Raw genomic sequence first — 6,572 nt, forward strand, 5'->3', positions numbered from 1 at the left:
TAAATCCGTAGATCAAAAGGTATATCGGTCGATGACAGGATCTTTACTCTATTTATGTGTATCTCGACCGGATATTATGCTTTCTGTATGCATGTGTCCAAGGTTCCAAGCCGATCCTAAGGAAGTTCACCTTAGGGCCGTGAAGCGAATCTTGAGATATTTAGTTCATACACCTAAGTTTGGGCTTTGGTACCCCAATGGATCCTCGTTTGATTTATTAGGATATTCCGAAGCTGATTGGGTAGGGTGTAAAATTGATAGGAAGAGCACATCAGGGACTTGTCAGTTTCTGGGGAGATCCCTAGTATCTTGGGCTTCAAAGAAACAAAACTCAGTCGCTGTAACACCCTAGGTGTTAAGCGCCACTAAAACTTAAGCATGACATCATCTTGAGCATCAGCATCCCATGTGATTATTCTGAAAAGGTTAATCATGTGTTGCATTCACATTAAAATAATATAACTTGTAATGCTTATGCATGGTTTGTGATGAAAATGTGTGTCACTTTGTTAAAAGTCGTATTTAAGAATCAAAATTTTATTTTATGTTCTAAGGTAAAATAAAACTGGAGAAAGCTTTATTTTTATTTCTTGGTAGAAAAAGTTTATTTTGTTACCAGATAGGTCATTTGGCCGAGTAGCAAGGGCTAGTTATTAATAAAAAGTTTAAGTTGTTACCAAATAAGTCGTTTGGCCTAGTAATGAATGATCAGTCACAAAATAATTAATAGCATGGGGTAATAATAACTTTAGGAATCAAAATTAGGTTTTGTGATTTGTGTCGCATTAATTCGAACCGGCATGAATTTAATTAAAAAAGTAGATTAGGAATTAGTCAGATATAAATTATTCCAAAACTTTTGTAGTATGAATTCTAATCAAGCGGAGCAGTAATCCTAAGATAAAATTGGGATTATTGTTGTGTACGAATATGAATTGGATAGAAGAATAGATAATTATTAGGGGCATATGGAGAAAATATGGGAGAAGAAAGATTTGTCATTTTTTTCTTCTTTCTTAGGTGAACGTGCACCTCATCCTAGGAGATTTTTTTTCACATCTTGCTTATTCTCTCTTCTTCTAGGAAATACACTCACGTACCTATGTAGCTGTTGAACACGTCGGCTCCCTGAGAAAAGAAAATCACGTACGTTTCCTTAGCCTGTGCATGCCGGATCCTCAGAAAAATATCCACCGCTCATTTCTTTTACTGCCTCCTTATCCTATACACGTTGGCAGCTCTGGAAGTCTCACGTACACGCGCATGTCCGCCCAGCCGCCCCGCTGCTCGCCCTGTCTACACGTCAGGCACCGTAACCACTAGCCTCTGCTCGCTAGCGTCGTGCGCTCCTCTGCTGAATTCGACGCTTCGCTGTCCTACGAGCTCTACCGCGCCGAACTGCCAAGCCAGTGGCCGACGTGCTCTGTCCTCACCGTCCCTGCTCGTTCCCCTACAGCAAGTTGTTGGCTCTAAGATGCCGGGTTCCCTCCACCTAGCTCCGCCACCGGTGCTCGGCTTCATCCGCGACGGTGTCCCGGTGTCGAGCACCTTGCCCAGCTCCGCTACTCCTGACTCGCCGGCAACCTGTGGCTCGGACTTCACCATCGGCTCTTTGTGTGCTTCGCTGCGCCAGATCGCCGCGTCACCGTGAAGCTAAATGCCTTGCCTTTCGCTGCTGTTGTAGCCGAGTCGTCATCGCCCAAGTGCTGAGCGCCCTGAACTCGCCACCGTTCTGCAGTCCCGCCGTCGGCTCACTGCTCGTCTCGCTACATTGCCATCGTTCACTATCCTCGTCCTCGCCGTCTACCTCGCCGGTTCGTAGTTTACTGTTATTTATTTTGAATGGTTGGCCGAATACTTAGTGTTACTAGCGTCGTCATCTCCTGCAGCTCCTCACGCCCAACAAGTTGTCACGCTTGGCATGTTTCCTCCATGCGGCCTCACGCGTTCCTCTCGCTTCATCTGCTAGTCGTGGGGTAGTGCAGGTATGGTTATTTGGTTCGGACGTATGTGTGGATGCGGGATAAATTCTGAGGAAAATAGGTTCTTGTGTGATTGTGGTCAGTTGTCGTTAGAGCCATCGTCCGATATCTTATGCTGTGCCTGATGGATCGGCGAAGAAAGAAACTAGTTTGTGTAAAAAATGAAGTTTCGGGCGATTTTCGCCTGATGATTGGTGTGTTACCGGAGTCGATTTCGTCACTATTTTGGCGAATCTCCACTCGGCTTTGGAATTTCGTAGGCTTAGATTTTCTTGGAGTACATGTTTATTTAATTGGAGTGTATTCCGTTAGTCGTCGAGTATCTGCGTAATTAGAAATACACTTTTCGTTAGTTGTCAATAATCTACTTAATTAGAAGTATCTTACCGTGGAATAAATAACTTAATGGAAATAATAAAATAATTAAATTGTTGCTCTTATTTTTGGGTTTATGTAAAGTCCTTGGGCCATAATTCGTAAGTTGGTCCATGGTATGTGTAAGATATTTTTGACGGTCTTAGGTCTTACTTTACTCGCTTGGTAAATCAATCATAGATTATATCGTTAGTGGAATAATTAGATTTTATACCGACAGTTGTGTGCAACTTTTTCGTGAAGGAAAGTTGTACACAAGGGATTTATCGTTTAAATTCTTTATATTGCATCTGTGTCCATTTCATCATCACATCATGATCATAGCATGTATCTTTACTTTACGTGTAGATCACGTTGTCTGTGAATCAATCGATTGGTGGAGTAATTTTCTAGAGACTGGTCATTACCCTGAAGACTCATGAAATTTTATTTCCTTAGTCTTCAGCTCTTCTCTGCAACAAAGGCAAGCCCCGATGCATTCACCACTTTCCTTGTTGTTTACAAAACTTTTATCACTTGATATGCTGCATTAGGTGATAGGAGTTACGTGATCAAACAATTGATGCATTACCATCCTTGAGAATTTGAATAATCATTCCTTGATACCTATTGTATGAAAAACTAGTGTCGCTTAGCCCTGCTTAAAGTGATAGGATTTTGAAATTTATTTTGATTACTGATTATTGTTATGTGTGAATGAACTTGAGTTAGATAACTAATATGAGACCAGGCGGGTGGCTTGCATCGTGAAATGAGTCGGTGTAGTGCTCCGCCTGTGTCGATTAAGGACCGTTCGATGTAGGCCTGTTGTGGTTGAGACTTTGCAACTAGCCACATGCCTCGGTAAGCCTGAACCCAGCTATTCCATACGTGAAAAGAGAACCGCGCACTGGGCGTGGGAGATGGTGGGAGTAGCGTGTACCCTCCTGGCTAGAGGCTGGACGGAAGAGTATTGTGCTCCCGGGTAGCGCGGACCGGTTCACGTTGTGGAGGATCAGTGGGAACGGTTGACATATGCAAGGGTTAAGTTCTACATATGTCGTGTGGTTAGAAATCCTCAGCTGGGTATAATCGGTTCGAATCATCGTTGCTCCTCGGTTATAGAGACTTGACCCTCCGACCACTCATCGTAGTTAATAAGTGAAACATGAATTGGCTAAAAGAAAGCTAGATAGGACAAGTGAATGCTCTAGATCAGGAAAATCTAGAATCATCTAGAATCAGGTAAGAACTTAAATTGATAATTAAAAGATGGCCTAAGGATCCACTATTAGTAAGCGTTTCTGCAAAATGAGTCCTTGATTATTGCTTAGTCTTATCTTGACTCCCTCTAGCCAGTATACCCTTGAGAGTCTTTTCTTTAGTCGGGTAAGTCTTGCTGAGTAATTGCGTACTCAGGGTTTTATTCCCTGTTGTTTTTCAGGTCTTAGTATTTGTGTTGTTGATGGTGGTGTTAAGTGCCGGTGGGCTCGGCCTTCTTATAAGTCTAAGTAACCCTTCTATACTTCTTATTGAGGATGGTCTCTTGAGCTAGCATATATTTCAAACTTATACTTTTGTAATCACTCCGATGAATATAATGTAAAATTTTTGTAACTTGTAAAATTTGGTAACAAGGTTTCCGCTGCAAAAATATTGATGTGTGTGATTTGTGTTATTTAATCTTGCGGTCCTGGTTGTATGTGGTTTTTTCGATGTCCTTGGGGCAATCGGACGGATCCTATTAAGTTATCTGGTGCACATGCATGGCCGTCTGAGGTCTTTGAGACAAGGGCAGGTGCATGTGGGCCCGATAACTTGGGAGATTCCGCCATAGTCGCTCTTTCTACCGCCGAAGACGAGTATATTGCCACAGGCCATTGTTGCGCGCAATTGCTTTGGATGAGGCAAACCCTTAGGGACTATGACTACAAATTTAGCAAAGTCCCTCTCCTATGTGACAATGAGAGTGCAATCCACATGGCGGATAATCCCGTTGAACACAGTCGCACTAAGCACATAGCCATTCGGTATCACTTTCTGAGAGATCACCAACAAAGGGGGATACCGAGATAGCCTATATCAACACCAAAGATCAATTGGACGATATCTTTACCAAGCCTTTAGATGAGAAAACCTTTACCAAACTTAGGAATAAGCTAAATATTCTTGATTCTAGGAATTTTGGTTGATTCTTTGCACACATAGCTTATTTATATACCTTTGATCATATCTCTTTTATGTCTATGACTAATGTGTTTTAAAGTGTATTATTATGCTTAGTCATAGAATTGAAAGGGAAATGGAGTATTCGGCAAAGACGACGCTTCCACTCAACTCCATCGGTATTATCTACTCTTTGCCGGTATTCCGCATAATTCTCCACTATAATCCTCACTCATATCTATTTATTTGCCATTGGGGAGAAAGCAAAAGGGCTTATATTTCACTCACAAGTATCCGTTTTTGGCGATTCATGCCAAAGGGGGAGAAAGTATTAGCCCAAAGCAAAAGGACCGCACCACCACCAAATTTTAAAATGAAGTTTTCAAATTGATATCTTAATGTGTTTTCAAAAGGGGAGAAAGTATCTTCAAAAATTTGTAAAACTCTCTTGAACACTAAAAGGAGAATTTCATTGAGGGGGAGTTTTGTTTTAGTCAAAGAAAAAAGCATTTAAAACAGGGGGAGAAAATTTCAAATCTTGAAAATGCTTCTTTCAATCTTATTCATATATCTATTTGCAAAAGTTTTTGAAAAGAATTTTACAAAGAATTTGCAAAAACAAAACTCGTGGTGCAAGCGTGGTCCAAAATTTTTATAATAAGAAAACCATCCATGCATATCTAGTAGAAATAATTATTGGTTTCATTCCAAGCAACCTTTGCACTTACCTTATGCAAACTAGTTCAATTCTACACTTTTATATTTGCTTTGGTTTGTGTTGGCATCAATCACCAAAAAGGGGGAGATTGAAAGGGAAATAGGGTCAAACCTTTTCCTAAATGATTTTGGTGGTTGAATTGCCCAACACAAATTATTGGACTAACTAGTTTGCTCTAGATTATGAGTTCTACAGGTGCCAAAGGTTCAACATAAACCAATAAAAAGTCCAAGAAAGGGTTAAAATAAAAGAGCAAAAGACAACCGAAGGCTGCCTTGGTCTGGCGCACCGGACAGTGTCCAGTGCACCACCGGACAGTGTCTGGTGCACCAGGGAGATCGACTCTGAACTGCTCAGCTTCGGGAATTTGGGGAGCCCCTCCGCTATAATTCACCGGACTGTCCGGTGTAGCACCGGACTGTCCGGTGTGCCAGCGGAGCAACGACTATCTGCACCAACGGTCGTCTGCAAAATGTCTACAGTGAACTGAACAGTGCAACTGCGCGCGCAGAAGTCAGAGCAGGCGGCAGAAGGCGCACCTGACAGTGAAGAGAACCTGTCCGGTGCACCACCGGACTGTCCGGTGGCCCCACAAGTCAGAGCTCCAACGGTCGAACTCTAACGGTTGGGTGACGTGGCTGGCGCACCGGACAGTGTCCGGTGGCGCACCGAACTGTCCGGTGCGCCATACGACAGCAGCCCCTCCCAACGGCCACTTTGGTGGTTGGGGCTATAAATACCCTCCAAGCACCACACTTCAAGGCATCCAAGTTTTTAGCCAACACATTCAATACAAGAGCTATAACATTCAATTCAAGACACAATTAGAGTGAATCAACATCTCTCCAAGCCCCAATTCCACTCAAAGCAATAGTGACTAGAAGAGAGAGTTTTGCCGTGTTCATTTGAGCTCTTGCGCTTGGATCGCTTTTCTTCTTCCTTCTTTCTTGTTCCCAACTCAATTGTAATCAAGGCAAGAGACACCAATTGTGTGGTGGTCCTTGTGGGGACTTAGTGTCCTGATTGATTGAGAAGAGAAGCTCACTCGGTCTAGGTGACCGTTTGAGAGAGGGAAAGGGTTGAAAGAGACCCGGTCTTTGTGACCACCTCAACGGGGAGTAGGTTTGCAAGAACCGAACCTCGGTAAAACAAATCACCGCGTCACACTCTTCATTTGCTTGTGATTTATTTTCGCCCTCTCTTTCAGACTCGAATTTATTTCTAACGCTAACCCTGGCTTGTAGTTGTGCTTAAGTTTGTAATTTTTAGATTCCGCCTATTCACCCCCCTCTAGGCGACTTTCACAAAGCAATGGGGGAGGAGCTCACCGAGAGGAGGAGGGGAGCAAAGGG

At 42.8% G+C, this 6,572-nt stretch overlaps 1 long non-coding RNA gene across 1 annotated transcript; it reads left to right on the top strand.

Annotated features, from left to right (window-relative positions):
• Window positions 1-1,251: 1,251 nt before the first annotated feature.
• LOC103647447 (uncharacterized) lies at window positions 1,252-6,350 on the top strand. Its single transcript, XR_002267679.2, has 3 exons — window positions 1,252-1,814; window positions 1,890-1,985; window positions 2,706-6,350. It is a non-coding gene; the product is annotated as an uncharacterized lncRNA (long non-coding RNA).
• The last annotated feature ends 222 nt before the right edge of the window (window positions 6,351-6,572 follow it).

Source organism: Zea mays, chromosome 2 (assembly GCF_902167145.1).
Source record: "Zea mays cultivar B73 chromosome 2, Zm-B73-REFERENCE-NAM-5.0, whole genome shotgun sequence".
In the NCBI taxonomy this organism is placed as follows: domain Eukaryota; kingdom Viridiplantae; phylum Streptophyta; class Magnoliopsida; order Poales; family Poaceae; genus Zea; species Zea mays.